The sequence below is a fragment of the Spodoptera frugiperda genome, chromosome 7 (genome assembly GCF_023101765.2).
Source record: "Spodoptera frugiperda isolate SF20-4 chromosome 7, AGI-APGP_CSIRO_Sfru_2.0, whole genome shotgun sequence".
Lineage (NCBI taxonomy): Eukaryota > Metazoa > Arthropoda > Insecta > Lepidoptera > Noctuidae > Spodoptera > Spodoptera frugiperda.
The window spans coordinates 6,053,148-6,072,682 of record NC_064218.1 but is presented as its reverse complement, the minus strand read 5'-3'; the positions used below and the strand labels follow the sequence as shown (position 1 = coordinate 6,072,682).

Below are 19,535 nucleotides of genomic sequence, written 5' to 3'. Positions count from 1 at the left end.
AGCTCTCTCGCCGGCGGTTGGCCTTGAGCAGAGCGGCTTGACTGACCAGAATTGGTCGCCGCTGCAGCTGCAAAGGTTTTTGGTGCTCTTTGACTCGCTGCTAGTGGGGGCGGAGGATCCTGCCCTCCAGCACGTCAAAACGTTGCTGGAACGCAGCCATTTCCCGCCGCACTAGGCCGATCATGTCAGCCTCCGTTGACTGTGAAGGCTGGCCTCGACCTCCGCGAGCAGCGGCGAGCTCGGCCTTAGCCGACCGAAGCTCGGCCTCCATGGCCGCATTGGAGGCTGTCAACCGGGCCATTTCCCGCCGCATCTCCCCCAGCTCTTTTTGCAAGGCGGTCATCTGCCGCCCTGCTGCTAAAGGCGCCCCGTTTTGCCGAGCGGCCTTCATAATAGTCGCCTTCGCGTGTCTCAGCACTCCGTTTCGGGCGTTCTGGGACTTCTGTCCAGCCACCATACGGAGTGCCTCCATAACCGCCTTGCGAAGGCTAACCTCGCCAGTTACACCAACATTCTGGCCTACTGAGTCCTCGCCACCAGACACCTCCATTTCAGAGGAGTCGGCTTCCGTTGGTTCGGCCTGAGTAGTGGGTACCAGCCTTTCACTGCCCTTTCTTTTACCCCTACCCCGCGAAGCCGTAGGGATCTTAGGGGCTGGGGCCTCCTGCTCGTTGGAGGACGGCCCTCGACCCTCCTCCAACCTGGGACGTTTAAACGTCCCCCTTTTCGGGCGCTGCGAGCTCACGCTGCGCAGTGAGCAAGCGCCAGATGCGGATGAGGTATCGGACTCAGAGCCCGACACCCTCCGACTTGGGGCCCGTACGGGCCCAAGGGAAACAGAGCCACTCCGGCTCTCTCCAGCAACAGCAAGCGAGCTGACCTCACTTGCCCTCTCCTCCTCATTCGATGGTTGTTTTAAAAAGGTTTTATTTTTTGACTTCTCCATATAAGTCCCACGAGTATGGGGGAAATAAACGGTCCGCCCAGGCAGTGCCCCCTGTACCTGGGTAAGTGTACATTTAGTACTCAACTAGAGGGTCCACCGGTCCCCTAGCTGGGGGTGCGCTCGCGACTGACTCTACTCCTCAGCCATGCATACCCTCGCCGCGCACCAGAACTTGGTATTGGAGGAATTTTTTATAGAGGTTATCTTCCTCGCGGTCCGGGCGACCAAGCCAAGACCGTCGTCCCGTTCCAAGTCATGCAACCATGAACTCTTCCCGGATTACGAATTCGACGGCTGCAGTCGAGGCACTACTTGTGTCCCGATGCTACTCGTTGGCAGGGTGAGTGCACAACGAGCACCGCCCTTGTTTCTCCACCACGTTCTCTGCTAAACTCAGAGAAACGGGCGGAAAAACGTCCCCACGGAAGCACAGGCCTCGTGCCAACACAAAGCCCGCCGCCTCCAGAACCCATCCTGGGTTCGCCCGCCCCGTCCAGAAGTTAGCTACGGGCAATAGCCACTCCAACCCTATCACCCCCGTTAGGGAGACTATCACCCGTACCCAGGGTGCACCACGGGGAGGTCTTCTGGCACCGCACCCCTCGCCCCACCTGCCTGAAGAAGCCATTAGACAATTTTACCCTTAAAAAAAAAAGGATTTATGATGATTCTCATATTACTCTAATGGCAGAAATCTTGTACAATAGGTAAAGTTAGCGACAAAATTTCATAAGTAAACATGAGAATATCTTCCCAAACCAACTTTTTACGCATGAAAGAATCTTCAATTTTATTTCAACCTTGATTAAAAATCAAGGCCGGAGCCTTCGGATGTCGTATAAGTAGACAGTGACCCGTCAACTCAAATGGTGGCAAATTGGAGATACGACGAGGCTGTGACGTGTACCTAGCTCTTGATTTTGTAATATTGGCTTCGTATGTTCGTCAATATTTTGGCTTAGTATAAGTTACATTTTGAATATCTATTAAATTGAACAATATTTTTACACTTTTGTTGGTCTTGTGTTCGTTATTATAAAATATCACTATTAATTCCAACATGAAAAAACCTAACTATAATTAGTACTTGGAAATATTTATGATAATCATTTAAACTTAAATATGGGTATTGCAAGAGCGTGTCTGTACTTCTAGAAATACTTAATACCACGATACTTAAATCTCTTACCATATTAAATTAAACTTTAAATAGTGATGTCCACCTTACATTTAAATTAGAGACGAGACCTATTTACTCGCTGCTTATAAAATCTTGCAAAGTTGTATGTATCAACAACGTAATAAGCTTTGTATGTAAAATAATAAACTCCCAAATTTTAAATCAACAGTAAAGAATAAAAAATAATATTTTACGATGCATTCATTACTTGACAATTTAAGTTACAATTGCATATCGCGTAAATGGTGTACCCCAAATTGGGGACAACAATAGTTTACTCGTGAACTAGATTTATTTGGGTCAAGTGACATGGGTTGCAGTCTTCATTTGGGGACTCCCTAAGTGGCTGTGTCGCGGATAAAATAAGTAGTTCAGCTAATTTGGGGAAAGTGGTAAGTTCTTCACTCATATAAACCATCTCGTAGAATGTCGAGACAACAACAACTTTATTTTACACAGCAGCCAATAATGTAGTAGATCAAGCTTCGGTTAAGATATATTGAATGTTTTTAGTCCGTGTTTTATTACTAGGAATAACTAATAAAGAACAGTATTAAATATTTTTTAAACGTTTCTTCACACTAGGATTTACTCCTGTGTCGTGGGTGCGTTTACAAACATACAAGTTCACATGCACCTGACTACACAGCACAACACACCTGACAACAGGTCATATTTTGTGGTTCACATAAAGATGTGAACGACAAAAAATGACCTGTTGTTTCAGGTCTCTTTAGTTGCTCCGTGCGGGAATGGAACCCACTACACGTTGCACGGTAGCCAGATAACCAGCCACCCAGCCAACCGTACAATCAAAAGTACTACTAGGTTGTGTACAAGTGGCTTTTTTTCAGTATTTGCAAACAATCTCCACTTAAAAAGGTCTGAATAATACCATAACCAATACAGCGTAGATGGTTTAGTGTCATGTATACCAGACTTTAAATATTTACGTCACAATATTGGAATTCAAAAACAAAACAATTCAAGACGGTTTTCTAACCTTGAAACATTGCTTACTGAAATAAAAATAACGACCCGAAAGTCAGGTCGAAACTTTGGGACCACCTCGGTTCATTTAACCCCAACTTTTGTCCATACTGTTTCGAAAACTCGACCAATAGAAAATCAACAACTTCCCAATAAATTCTAAGAATAGGATTGTGGCTAAAGTTTTACTTTTCAGTCCATAATAAATATGTAAATCTAGTCACTAAAAACTTTTAGTATAACATGGTCAATCATTATCTTTTTCGGCTTACTCACAGAGGAACTCGACTAGTTTCAAGCAATTTTAAAGGCTCATATTCATGAGCAGTATTCCACGGAACACGACGCGGCGATTGTTGCACGATTACTGTAAAAGTGGCTTGAAACTAACTACTTAAGCCAAAAAACATAATAATTAATTTAGTATGCCTCACGAATTTTAAAATACCACAGTTTTAAAAAAGATATTACCGAGAATCTATGTATGTATTAATCACATTATTCACACTATAATCACCAGCCGCAAAACTTCCATTGCGGTAGAGACGTATCATTTAAGAGGAGAAATTGCTATTATACTCCTGAAACATACAGTCAGATTATGTTAATTTAATATCTATGTACCTAAGTAAGTACTGTTGTGCCCTCAGTACTGTCGGAGTTAATTAGAAATAGCAAAATAATTTGGAAACTTGAGATACTCACGACGTATTTGCACTAGCCACTAGCCAGTTGTCTATTAAATGGTTTAATTACAGCTATTAGTTACTATGTCTGTTTGTCATAATGGAAAATGTCATTGACCCTTGGAAGAAAATTATTCCATGAAACTTGATGGTAAACATAGTGCAGGTTTTTTTTTCATTGCGTTAAGGAAAATAAAAGATTTTGTAAATGAGTACCCTTTACCGACGAGCATGCATGAAAAGACTGATAACTGTTAATGAAGCGAAGCAGGTATGTAAAATATAGCGTTCCATTATATCTACCATTTTTTATAAGTGAATTGATCATTCAATTATTTATTTTGATGTCCAAAATATTTATAAAACGACTGAGTTTCAAGTGAACATAATATAATACTGTAGAGACACTTAAATATTCGCTAGGTCTAGTGTACGTCTGAATAAAAAATCACACCATTTACCTCGGTAACCTAATATATGGATATAGCATGGATAATGTATAGACCCTGATATTGTGGTCGAAGAAACGGCTTAGCTTGCACTGTTTTCCCGTAAAAGCTTAGAACAATTAACTGGCAGCAATTAATTAATTAGTAAAGGTAATCCCTAGCCGTGCTCCGGCAACGATGTACTTATAGATTACGGTATCTCACCGACCATCCGCACATTATAGAGCCATGTAAGTATATAATAGTGGTTTTGCTTGAAGCTCGAAGAGAAATGTGTGGAATACTCTAACAGCCCTGAAGTATTACTCCGCTGCCGCGCCAGATTAGTGCGTGGCGGGACGAGCTCCGGCGTGATCTCATGGTGGAATGGCAGCAACGACTGTCGCAACCGAGGGCTGGGCTCGCTGTCATTGCAGCGGTAAGTCCCCTCTTTGAGGAGTGGCTAGAGAGGCGCCACGGCGTCCTCACCTACCGCCTGACGCAGGTGCTTACCGAACATGGAAGTTCCGGTAGGTTCCTGTTTCTGATTGGGCGGGAGGAAACGCCCGGGTGTCATCACTGTGCGGACCGCCCGGAGGATACGGTGGAGCATACGGTGGCGGTGTGCCCTGCATGGGCTGAGCACCGCCGTGTCCTCAGGGATGTGGTCGGCGACGGCGACCTCTCGCGTCCGGCATTGGTTCAGACCATGGTGCGGAGCGAGGGGGACTGGGATGCCGTCTCCTCCTTCTGCGAAGCAGTCATGCTAGCTAAGGAGGAGGCGGGGCGTGTGAGAGAATGAACCTCTTCACGCCCCAGCCGTCGCGAGAGACACTCCGGGCGTCGGGGATCGCGAGGCGATCTCCGGCCACCGTAAGTGCGGGTCTGCGGACGGTGAGCAAGGGTAGCTCGCCGCCCGACCAGAACCAGACCCGTGCGTGCGGCGCGTCGCGTTCGCGCGCGCCTCAAAGAGCCATCAGACCACCACAGATGGGGCCCAATAGGGCTGATGCTTAATCCGGAGCTGCGGACTACCTAGCGGGTTTACCGGGGCTCCGGCTTGACAAGCAGGAGAAGGAACGGGGTGGTTTTTAGTCAGTAAGAGTCTGACACTCCCTCTCGCTTTGCCCTGGCGAGAGAAGTCATTGGATGATTTTCCCCCCTGAAACGGTCCAAAAAAAAAAAAAAAAAGCCCTGAAGTATTAATGTGATCAACATCTGGTTTATAGGAAAGTTGAAGTTTTGTGAAATAAAAATCTGATCATCCAATTTCCTCTATCGTTTGCGAATCTGGTCCAATTCCGTCCCAAAGCTAGATTTGATAGATCGATAGGCCGATAATTTAAATTAGTTCATAATAATAAACCTTAACTACAAGTTCATAGTCAACTTTTGAAACAAATATACATATTGAAGATTTCCTAAATCTTTGCACAATTCGTACTTTCCAGTGAAAATATTTAGCATGCAAGTAGGTTCTCTTTGTTGTAATCGAGTTTGAAGGGAATTGAAATTATCGTGTTAAAGCGTAGCTCCCTCTCTATTTCAATTGTACGATTGTCTAACGATTTCATTTGTTTGTCCCGTTTGTAAAATTATAGGATTTTGTTCAAACACAATTTCTGCTAAGCTTTGCTTAATGATTTATAAATGTTTGGTTAGTAAATATAGGTATTTTTATTTGAAAGGTAAATTCACATTTTGCCTTTCGACGTGTGATTAGAAATTTGTTTATGATCGGTTCTAAACTGTATATAAAAAACACTTTTGTTTCTGAATGTCTGACAGACTGACTGACAGACAGATAGGTCAAGTCCCATTTTGTAAAATATTTATCCCAAAATCTGGCAACGCTCTTTGCAATTCATTTAGTTTTGCAGGTGACTACGGGCGGAGACAGTCACTTGAAGATCAGATACAGCATAAAATATATAAACTATTCTACACTATTTCATTTCACATATAAAAATCTTGACCCATATACAACTAATAATTTATTGCATCTAGCCACATCACTTTACTTGTCTGAACTGTATATTATTTAGGTTACAAAACAGATTTGAATAAAAAACAAAAAATATTCTGTTTTTTATGAAGATACAGCCATCCATAATCATCTCTGTCATCTTAAAAGTGAGTTACCATAACCTCAATTTTTTATGTAAAATTATAAGGCATGGTACACATCCGCAGTGCAAAATAAAATACTGATGTTCAGTGTGTCACCGACCTTAACCTAGTTAGGAAAATGATAGAAGATTGATATTATAATTTGGTAAAATAATAATATGACACTAAACAAGGATGTTTGTATAAAACAATTAATAAATAATAACGTTCTAGATTAGTTCTCCTAGCCAAGTAATGTGCAGTTTTTGGTTTTGAAATTAGTAGAAATAGCATAGAGACTAAGACTCTTGAAACCAATCTCAATATCAATCCAATGTCAATTCTAGAAATCTCTATAATAATTCACTGTCAAAACCAAAAACTATACAACCCCCATCGTGGTTGTGAAAATAAAATTTAGATAACGGAACATAAAGTCAAACATTTAGTTCATTCAATATTTACGCAATACGGATGCAATAGGCGCTAGTATTGCAACTCCAGAATATGAAATTTCACAAGGATTTCCAAAAAGGTGAGAAATAATAATGGTTTCTTGTTATACTCGTTACTTCATACCGCACGTGTCTATGGGCCTAAAATACAAGCGAATAATATGTGGGTTTACGAGAGAAACAGATTCCTACCGTAATAAAAATATGAAATCATTCATTCGCACTTACTAAAATTTGCTACGCCACACATTTAGGTGTACCATTAGGCGCAAAGCAATAAATGTAAAATATATCTCTATTCGAATATTATGGTCGTCTGTCAAACAATATTTAGTAATAAATTCATAACAACACTTATAACAACACTTATAAATATTCAAATATTATGTTAAAAAAAATAAAATTCTGACGACGACTCCTTGGTATTATTGATAGTTCCAAAATTTTATTTAGCGTGTTGCTTCACCATTTCACTTATAATCACACGAACCATAAAGCAATCAGACAAGGTACAGTATTAAAAAAAAGTACTGCCTCGTCGTCTAGTGGTTGCAAGTGCGACTGCTGGACCAGGAGTCTTGGGTTCGATTGCCGGGTTGGGCAAAGTATTACTCGACTGTTTTCGATAATTTCTCAGTAGTACGTACGTACAACTAAAAATTGTGAAAAGTGGGTGTATATTGTACAGTGACATTCCTGTCTTAATGTGCACTGCTACCTAACGTTTCGGATATAAAACGCGTGATGATACAGAAAAATGTGAAAAAAAAAACAGAAAATATTTTTCATAACCGACTTTCATACTAATGATCCCACTCTTTTCTGTGAATGATCCCGATTCTGTCATCAACATTAAGGTACACCACGTGTTGTCAAAAGCCTCTTGGTAACATCTCAGTATTTCCAAGGTTGAGAGGAGGTCCTTTCCTCCGTTTTGATCTCTCAAGAGTCACTCCCGATGTCAATAATAACGTCGGGAGGGGAGAGTGCCAGCTCTCTCAACGCTTGCAAAAATTTGAAAATAATTGTCCGCTTTGTTATAAGCTTCTAAAGTGTAAAGTGGTACTTAAAAAGTGTTATTTGACAGACACGGTGTGAAGATATGCATCTATTTTAGTGGAAGTCCTGTGTGTCTTGATTGCATGGTCGCTAGAGACTGTTTGGTTTCCGTATCGAGTATTTATTGGGATTTAGAAAATTTCTCAGTAGATACTAACTAGCCTGAAGTTCGTAATTGTGCCAGGTATATGGTAATAAGCTCACCCACCCCTAATACATAGGACTTTATAATATAATTCGTAGTCTTAGGTACATTGTTAACCTATATGTGCAATTATATATAATTTAAGAGGTAATGAAAAAATTATTACGTTTAAGTATATTTATTGTTAGAGTATGTTTTAAAATTTAGAAAAAAGTTCAATTTAATTTTATAATTATAGAATAATTTAGATCACTATACGTATAAACTATGGTAGATATGCAGACACCTGTATACGTAAATCGAAGCAGTCGAAACATTTTTCATAATGCTTTTAACCTGTTTTTTCTATATACATATATCATACAAAAATTGTATCTACTCTAATACGGCTGCACGGTTAGCGCCGTGGCTGGGCAACCGGCTGCTGCGCAATGTGTAGCGGATTCGATACCCATTCGGAGTACCTTACTCTTTCTTTGATCCACCAATAATTGTTGTTGTGAGTGTTTGCAAACACACCCACGACACAATAGGAAATAAATCCTAGTGTGCAACGTATAAAAAAATTCAGTTGCATGGAAAAATGTTTTTAGGCACTTTACAAAAGCAAATTGATTTGAAATTGAAAAATAATTCTACTCTTTATGTATATCACGAGTCACCTACATAATATTTATCAGAAAACTATGTATTATTACATAGTTAATTACAAAAGAAAATGTGTCGAAAAAAATAAAGTTTAAATTAATTTCCACCGCGTGACACGAAAATGAGACGAAAATTGTAAACAAAAATTAATTTAAATCAGTATTACCTAAAACTAAACACATGTAAATAGTGTGAAATAGATAAAACAATATCTACGTTTCTTAAAAACAATTTCACTTCAATAAACTATCAAATTAGCCACCATTTAATCTGAACATAATCAAACAATTTTCCCGATTAAAGAAAAGAAAACAGAAGGTGGAAATTTTGTGCAAAGGGGCGAACGGCCAGTGAAACCCCTGTGCGACGAGTGTATACGTCTCAGTGCAATTCGAACGCTCACGGAAAGCGGCCGTGCGCGTCCCGCTCTCCGCTACACACACGGTCTACGCAAACTTGCAAACTACATCGCGGTACTAACTCAGTAAAAACAAACATAAAAACAATTAACAACAAGTGAACAGTGAGTGACAGTGTTGTTCCCAAAAAGTTTACTCAGTGCCATGGACATTTTAAACTTTTAAGGTAAACAATTGTTTATGTAATTTTGTCTTTGAATCTTGAAACATCCGACTATCGAATCAGACTTGTTATCGAGTGACCCCGCGCCGAGATGTTTGTTCAATTTGTTAATACTAAGATTAATAGCCTCATCACTATTTGAGGATGTGTGAAAATTGATTAAAAAACGTCCAAATCATTTGTACAATCAAAACTGTTATGTAAGTAGATTATAATACGAGTTGTATTTAGTTGGCATTGTATTGTAACAATGGGTTATTGCTTTTCTAATGCACTAGGTAGGCGCCGGATAAACAATAAAATTAATCATATAGCTTACACACTCATAAAACTATCATTTGATAACAATGTATAATAAGCGTTGATGATTGCATGATGCAATATAGTAAAAATCATTGATGGCAGAAATTATCAATGAGAAGATTCCCTAATGGAGGATACTACACACTATTTCGGTCTTCACATCTAAATATAACAAACTAATAATATGGACCTATAACAGGAAAGGAAAGTGTCACAGGCAATAAATTGATAGCCCATTAATTTGGCCAGAAATTCTATGAGAAACTTAGTAAATTGAGTCAAACTTAGTACGGTACGGTATTTATTAGAAAGTTGTTCACAGGTCTAAACTTTTATATGGAAAAGTTATGATGTTGGATTAGAGGATGTGTTTAATGGAGAAAGCGATGGGACCGAATTTTCTCACATTAAGTATATAACGTAGATACATAAATAGGACAATTTTCCATCAACTGTTTGGAAAACTATGGCGATTTCCTCGAATGGGAAATTGCTAGGTATTATGTAGATTTGTCTTATAGCTATAAGTTTATGTTTAATATCAATGGAGACTGGTTTTCTTTCTATGACCTAGACATACATGTGGCCTGGGATATTAAATAGATTTAACCCGCATCTTCAGTCGCGTTCCCGTAATAAATGACTTTTTGAATAAATGTATTCGAAGACAATAATATTTTTAACAGTTTGGTATTATTTTCTTAGATATTATCGTTGATTTATTTAAACTAGTTATTTCATTTGTCAGTCTCTAGTTAAGATGTTACTCTTATCAATTTTTTAAACGTTTGTAATGTTATTGTTATATCAATTAATTTGTTTTACTTTGTATGCCTAAATACAAACTTTACAAGCAGTATAGAACACTTTTTCTCATCCTCCTTTGAATACCACAGTTAGTAGAATACAGTACAGTTCACTATACAAGTAACTATTATTATATCTTAAAGTACATAATAAATACATAAGAACTTTCAATCTTTTATCCCTCCATTTTACAATCATTGTCACACACAATAAAGACAATATTTTCTCGCCTTGTTATGAAGTGATAAATGATAATAGCTCCTAAAATGGTCAGCGTAGGTCATCACATCTTGGCTCAGAATTGGCCAACTCGACTGGACAATGTCTAGAACCAATGTACCAATTCAGTCTGAGATTGTACCCACCAGTTACTGCCCAAGGACAAGCATTGTACTAAGCTAGAATTATTTGGGAATGCCATATATAGAGTAGTATATACCACATATATGGGATGATGATGGTGTAAAATTTTATGTCGTATTCAAAAGATTCAAAGATCTCCTTTTAAAGGGGGCAGGTAAATAAGATTTTATAACTAATTAATTTTAGAATATTAATTATATTGATCGTTTTTATCCTAATGACGTATGCCTGCAGAATGACATCCTCATTAAGTACGTGTTGTCGTTGTGTAAGCTGAGTTTTATTGATAGTTAAACAAATTAAATTACGTATGCATTACGATGTGGTTATTAAAGGAAGTATCGTAAGGTTGTTTTATTGTATTGTCTAGTTACAATTATCGTACTTATCTCATATTTTTACTCATATATCGACTTAATGGAATTGCATCTAACAAGTAGTGCTCTATTGATCGATTATGTGATAATTTTTCAGCAAAAAGTGTGCTATGCTTTTTTGTGGGAGGAAAATCATCCAATGACTTCTCCCGCCTTGAGCGAGGCGAGAGGGAGCGTCAGACTCTAACTGACTAAAAACCACCCCGTTCCTACTCCTGCTTTTCGAGCCGAAGCCCCGGTAAACCCGCTACGTAGTCTGCAGCTCCGAAGTGTGCTATGTAGAGTTATATGTACAAAAATGCTGAGTTTTGAATTGTGCTCTGAACTCATTATAAAATTTCTTACAATACTAATATACTACATTTATGATTAATACAAATACAATCTAGTACTAGTACTAACATCGCATGTCTAGCCAAATCACCCACACTAGCAAAACGTTGTTTACAATTCACTTCACTTATCAAATCATTTTACGATCAATCTCCATCATTCTATTAAAACATTATGTGTTCTACTAAAGATACGTGTGAGTAAGCGGACCTAGTGTGGCACTACACCGTAAAAATGGCTATAAAACGAGCCCAGAGCTCGTTAACCCAAGTACTTCCCTGCGACGATACAATAAAGTTACTTATTGAAATAACCACACCTTATTTTATACTGTCACCACTTTGTGGGCACAGTTTATTACCTACTCAGTTGGGCACTGGGCTGGCTAATGCGTTGAGGTGGATTGAAAATTGATATTGTTATTTAATTTTTCCTTTTCCTCGGTCTTTCTTGATTAGATTCGGGGTAGCGAAGCGCGTAGAATTTTACGAAGCAGTAATAATTAGTTTTGTGGTCGCATTTACGGCTGATGAGTAGACTAGCAAAGCAATGAAACTTTATTGCACTTTTTATAACTTTACATTCACATCTTTTTAATATAGGTATCTTTATAAATAATATATGTATGTAACAACTTTAAACATGTATGTAACATGTTTTAAGGTAAACCGGTAAGCATATTCATAATCAAAACATAAATTTTCTTTAACAAATCTATAATTAAATCTCAATTAAATTACTAGAGATATTTCTAAACATACACTGCAACTCGTACGCACGTGTTTACGCACACACCTTTCGAAATAAACAAACATAAGAGCAACATAGGTACATAAATACATATAAATATGATATTAATGAGCTGACCACGTACTTATGTGTGGAGATATAGGCACTAACAGCTGATTATATTATCATTACGTTACAGTCTTCTCAAGGAAATGAATCGTTGCGTAGACTAGCGTCCTTGTCCTATCAAATGCTTATAGTCAAGTGGAATATAGCTTTGGAAATACTAGGTGTTGATACGTTTATCTAGATGTAATAGAAAACTATACACATCAGGCTAGGTATGAGCTGAATTAGATGATAGAATACTTTTTCTTCCACGTGAACGCAGACGAAGCCGCTAGCATAAGCTAGTATCTAATTAATTAAAATCGTTACATAGTATATACCACGCTTAATCACCGATTGTGTAGGAAAAGTGTATCTTCGTTTGTTTGTAGTCACTCTTTTCATATTTTTCAGCTTGCTCTTTGACATAATTTACTAAGAACCGATCGTAAACGAAGATTTACCGAATTTTTTCCCTTCATCATTATCATCAGCCTGGTCTCGTCCATTGCTGGACATAGGTCAATTTATAATTTTTCCCCTAATACTTACCAAACTCGAAACCAACTAAAACAATTAGATATTAATTGAATGTACCTAAAACGGATCATATTAAACTAACATCTCATTGGTCAAGATTTATTTCACCCTAGCGCAAGCACATAATTATATTAATTTACTTCTAAATATTTTTGATGGCATACAATTTAAAATTAGAGAGAATCTATCTATAGATATGATTATATATAGCTTCTACAATTTCTACCCATCTCATCGTATCATCTATTCATACATACAAATAGATACTTTAATACTATTTACATAAATGAAATTAGGTACACAGAAGCAAATCGTAACATTAACGTTGGATTAACAGGACAGAGCAATCAGTAGAAACCATTCCGGCTTCCTACTAGATATTTCAAGATGTGCTCAAGATTTGTCGTGTTAAAGACTACTCCATGGTACATGGAATAATGGGTTGCTTCCCTATTACAAGTGTCACACCATTCGTTATTGGTTAGTCTTTAAAAATGTGTACCTACTAGCGGCCTGTTTCATGTTGCGACATACTGTATATTGCGCCTCTGTTGTTCTATAGAGGGAATTTGAAGATGTTAGTTACTATAACACTAGTATTATAAATGTGAAAGTTTGTTTAGATTTTTGTCTGTCAATCATGCTGAAACTACTGAACGGATTTTGATGAAATTTGGTATACAGACAGCGTGATCTAACTTAGGTTACTATAGTGTCTTTTTATGATTTTCTAATTCGATGAAAGTAAATAAATCTTGACGAATACTAAATATTGTTATGCATAATCTAATACTCTGATTGCTGCTTTGTCTTTAAAATTAGTTAAATGATTATTTCTTGCTACACACAGAGTTAGTTTCACAATTACAGATTTCTGACATGCCTAGCTCACTCAGATCAAGTGAACATATAATTTCATAGAGACGTACAAAAAAATAAGAACTTATATCGAATAGACTTTACATTAAGAATATTCACAAATAAACAACAACATAAACAAGTCACTACGCAGACATGTTGTGATCCCAAAGTTTAAATGTGTCAGCTCGGCCATACTGTTTGGAAGTCCGCGTCTTTTGATACAAGTTGGATACAGATGGTCATGTCAACATGTTTCTTTAGTGCTTCGTGAGTTGGGAAACCAAATTATTATTATGTGGGAAATTTATGTATTTCATGTGTGTAGACTGTAGATGTTACTCTATGTAAGTATCGTTTTGATTATATTTAGAAGATATATAATAGTTCCTAAATTAATTTAAAACGCTATAATACTCATTTTGGTGTCTAAAGATAATTTTATTAAGGGAGTAGTAAGCGAGATGGGATATATATTTTTCCTTTCACCACGCGATTGAAGTCGTGGGTAACCCTTTACTGTGTACCTATTTAAATATAACATAGCTTTACGGATAATTCTTGCGGAAGAATTTCGTTTCCCGTACCTTTGTACCCACGTGTGAGACCGACACTGGGGTGGGTTTTAGTCAGTAAGAGTCTACCAGTCTCTTTCATCCACCCCAGGCGAAAAGGCTCCATGAGGTTTTTCCGGATTCCCCTTTACGGATAAAAATATAATTAAGCGTGACTTATGATGTTGTGTTTATTTGGGTTTATGAAAATCGTTTGTTTTTGTTTCCAATATGTCCTGAAGGCCAAACAAGTGAAACACTCGTAGAACGGATTTCTCGACCTCAATATGTTATAGTAATATCTAAAGACAATGTTTTGTGTTTATAACTATTACATGTTATATTAATTATTATGTTATCGGCTTACTCACGTAAATGTTTGACGAGGAACTCGTTTTAAGCCATGCAAGAGGCTCATATTCATGAGCATCATTCCGCGACACACGATGAATATGAGCCTCTAACATGCCTTGAAACTAGTAGAATTCCTCATCAAACAGTTACGTGAATAAGCCGATAACATAATAATTAAACTGTTACATGGTTCAAATCAATGATCAAAAGAAAAATAAATATCCTATGTTATTCTCTAATCCCTTATCACAAAACATAAAATTCTGCCTTAAAATCGCTTCAATGCTCCAATGCTGCACAACAGAACATTATTATATCGTAACTTAACATTTGGTACCTAACACAACAGTTTCTCGAGAATCAGAACTGGTAAATGCAATTACACTATCTAGTTCCATTTACATGCGAGCAAATTCTCTAACGTATATTATTTACTAGCGTATGTCCGTAGTTTCGCCCGCGTTCCCGTGGGGTAAAATGTTCCCTTTCTTTTGAGGGGGAAAATCATCCAATGACTTCTCCCGGCTTGGGTGAGGCGGGAGAGAGTGTCAGACTCTTACTGACTAAAAACCACCCCGTTCCTTCTCCTGCTTTGAGCCGGAGCCCCGGTAACCTTCTACGTTGTCCGCAGCTCCAGATCGGGCATCAGCCCTATAGGGCCCCATCTGTGGTGGGTAAAATGTACCCTATGAGTGTTATTCTGGACCATAATGTATCACTGTTCCAAATTTCATACCGATTCCTTCAGCCGTTTTGACGTGGATTGAGTAACAAATATACATGTAAACTCACAAACTTTCGTAAGATAGTAAGATTATGTAACAAACGTTTTAATACATTATTTTATGCTAAAACTATGAATAAACGTTTAGTGCATGTAGTGAATAACAATAACCAGATGATTTTTATGTTCCTTTCCTTATGGACAGTTACACTTTCAGCGAAGAATTTCATCTATAACGCATACATCACTCTGAAAAGAGAAAAAAACAATATTTTAAGACCGAATTGAGAATAAAATAACCGATTAAATGATATTAGGATATTTTAATTGAAGATAAACTCATTGTCTATGTAAAATCAAATTACTTCCATGTACTATTAACATATTTTACGTTATAACGTTACTGAAAAATAACTGTTATCCATAACGTTTGTAAAATGTGAAGCACCAAAATTCAATCTAAAAAAGGGTGTTATGTCATAAATCATTGTATCACCTGTTAGCGGTATACAATGTATCAACATTAATTTCAGCTTCTAAATTTCCGATTCTTGACATGCGTAACATGTGTCCATATATCAAACTTTGACATTCCGAGTGCTTTTTGGGACAGGATATATACCTAGTATACGGGTATTTAATTTTAATTTTGTAGCAATTTTTAAAGGATTTGGATACTTCCAATGAAAATATTTTTTGTAAAATCGATCTGAGAATTTAGTACGAGTTCGTTTTACGTTCAACGAGAGCGCAAAATTCGGCGCTCTGATTGGCTGGCTCGAATGAACCAACCTATCAGATCTCTTTTCAATTAGAACGCGCCTCTCGTTTCGATTTTGTTAAACGTAAAGCAAACTCGTACTAAGGGAAGAACAATCTATCTATGTAGTAGAATTTGAATTTAATTTGGACACTAATTATTATTATATTGTTTAAAATATGTTTTCTTATTCTTTTATGAACTAAAACAAAACTAATTTTCGACCTCCACTTAAATTCAAAACAGATCAGTTTTCATCTGTTGCTTTGAAGTGATCTTGTGGTTAGGCAGTAAAACGTAACAAACTTGCACAGACGTAGTTTCAAATATAATACTGCACTGGGTAACTAAGTATACATTACTGGGCTTTTTAGGTTTTTCGAAAATTTCTCAGTAGTAGCACGAAGTCAAGAATTGTGCCCAGTATATGGCAATACGCTCATCACATGGGACTTATAACACAAATGGTGAAAACTGGATGTTCCATTGTATAGCGGCATTACGTGCCGTAATGTGCACCTCTGCCTACTCCTTCAGGATAAAAATTAAAGTTAAACGTTGGATTTTTTATTACAAGTTTTATCACCTCTAAACCCATATACCCACTTAGTATCAACTTACACTTTCACAAAGAATTATTATCGTCACGGTCCACAAGGTTTTAATTAATTAATCTATCGGATTATATTATCAGTACACTTTATGTTATACCGTAATACATATCCAGTATAATATACATAGTATAGTAATACTATAAATGTGACTGCCTTTTTGTTTGTCCGTCTTTCACGGCAAAACGGAGCTACGAATTGACGTGATTTTTTGAGTGGAGATAGTTGAAGAGATAGAGTCTGATATAGGCTATAAAACATCATGCTGCGATCAATAGGAGCCGAGCAGTGGATGAAACCATGTGAGATTAACTAGTATACAAGTAATTACGTTACATCTGGAGTGTCTGTTAGATATCTGTACATCGCTTATGTCATAAAATCGTCCAATCGGGGCCAGAGTTTATCACTCAAACTGCAAAGATATTCCCGCGGTCTTGACATTTGTAGACATTCAAATGATAGGTTTTTTTTATTTGTTTTATTTTTGTATAAATATATTTTTAAATGTATAGATATGTGGATTGTTTTATTTTGTTTTTTATAAGTAGATAGTTGTGTCACGTTTTACTGGACTGTTTTCGATTGTAGGTTGAAGGATTTGTTTTTCAATTCATGGATTTATAATTACTAGTGGTCGCCTAGTGGCCGAAATTCGACCATATATGATTTAATTTACAATACCACTTAACGTACGTTGAAGGATAATTTTTATTTAACTCAAACTCTTTTATAAAACTCTTTTCATATGAGACGTGAGAATATCATCGCAATATCTATCGATTTTGACGTTTTGTCAAATACGATCAGATACTATGCATGTGTGTGTAATGTTTTATTTATTGATTTAATGTACTTTATAAGCATTATTTTTGAAAAATATTAGCGCTATGCACTTCTCCTACACATAAACTATAAGTGTACCAAATTTTATGCTCCTACGTCCGCGCAATTTTCGTAAAAAGAATTACAAAGTTTTTGCTTCACGTATTAATATATAGATTTTATTTGACTTGCGCTTTCAAATTAATAATTCTACTTTCTTACATTAACTCGTCTTGATATATTAAAAATATTTGTATGATTATGATTACTGATAACCAAACAAAAGTCACATATTAACATTTATTTAACTGCCCATGTAAGAAATTACATGAAACCAAATTCATTAAAAGAAAATAACACACAAGACTAACAAAATGTCTTTAGGCATATCTTTTCTTAACCCTGTACAGGGTTTATAGAAACAAAAGCTATATTTGTAGAAATTTGAACTACTATTGAGCCTTTGTTCAGTCAAAGACATCTTTCTAATGATAACAATGGTACAGTCCGAAATAACTATGTGTCAAAATCTCGGCTACTGTAAGACGTATTGCGGAATCGATTTCCGCACGGTACAATTCCTTATGATATCCACAAATGCTTGTTTTTGGGACTAGCGATCATGTCCAAATGTATTTGATTGGAAATGTCAAGAAAATTTGAAAATTCTATAGTACTTATCTTTTTAAAAGAAAATATGTACACCTTTCTTTACTCAGGAATCAAATACAACAAATAGTCCTAACCATTAGACAAACAAGGCAGTCCTCAGTACAAATAACTTTATCTTGAGAATCTATCGTTGTGTGTATCTGGGTCACAGGTTCGATAGCCGGAACGGACACGACACGCACTGTTGAATTCTCACTCCCCATCAACAACCCTTAAGGGTATGAAGTTTGACTCTCGCCGTAATGATAGGTTTTGACGTTATATTTTATTCATTCAGTAAATACATGCTTCTTTATTAAAACATTGTTTATACCTCGACTTTGTAGAATAATGCATTTTTCACTATAATAAGATATACTCATTAGATATGTGAAAGGTTCCAGGTAAAAACTACGTCTATTAGTTAACTAAAATTATAGCCTGCTTGTGGCTTATATACCTTTACTAAAGTATTGTTTTCAGTAATGAATTTACCTTTACTTTGCCATATAGCTTAGCCTCTTTTTTGAGGGGGGAAAATCATACAATGACTTCTCCCGCCTTGGGCGAGGCAAGAGAGAGTGCCAGACTCTTACTGACTAAAAACCACCCCGTTCCTACATCTGCTTTTTGAGCCGGAGCCCCAATAACCCCGCTAGGTACTATGCAGCTCCAGAATATAGCCTAACCTACCATATAAAGTTATATAAACTGAAAAACAAAACTCACCATATAGCAAACAATTTTCAACACCTACATAATGTGTTATCAACAGTAACCTACTTTTAAATACGAATGACAAAACAAATAGAAAATTTAACGTCGAATATAAAAGTTTAATCACTTTGCTATGTTAATGAATTAACGGTTGAACTAATTATTGAGTAATTATTATGTTAAAAGCAATAAATAGTGTCGCGTTAGCTCTCTAATCTAATTAGCCGGAGTAAATTACATATCGCCACGTAATCATGATGTATTTATCATTGGATAGAAATGAGGGCCTTTTAGAAACATGCAAACATACATCAGCTGTGTCCCATGGAAGTAGGCAGACTATGGAACACAATATAATTGCGTACTACGACAAAGGTATAATAGATTGACTTTTGAAATATCAACTAGTAAAAAAATCAAATTATGATAGTCTGTCTGTCAGTGAAGATAGGTGCTCGTTCCAAAGTGTAGCTTCGAATAGAGAAGAACGAGAAAGAAACTCCATTCGTTACTCTTTTACAAAATGTTTACAATAGCTTGCGCAATAGTCGCACTTAAAACCACTCGACTAACGAAGCAGTCAATAAATAACAAATAAATAGAATATTTCCTTTTGAAGCCATATTGTATGTAGAAGTAAAATCAACAATCTCTCCCTTGATGAAGCCACTATGAAAAGCTACAGAGCGGTCC

At 36.9% G+C, this 19,535-nt stretch overlaps 1 protein-coding gene across 4 annotated transcripts in view; it reads left to right on the top strand.

Moving 5' to 3' along the window:
• The first annotated feature begins 9,023 nt into the window (after positions 1-9,023).
• LOC118265921 (diuretic hormone receptor) overlaps positions 9,024-19,535 on the top strand; it is a 213,585-nt gene continuing 203,073 nt past the window's right edge. For 2 of the 4 annotated variants that reach the window (XM_050694637.1, XM_050694635.1), the window contains exon 1: positions 9,024-9,231. The gene's annotated coding sequence lies outside the window, so the exon portion shown is untranslated. The remainder of the gene's footprint in view (positions 9,232-19,535) is intronic. The other 2 variants (XR_007705396.1, XM_050694638.1) reach the window with 1 other exon arrangement.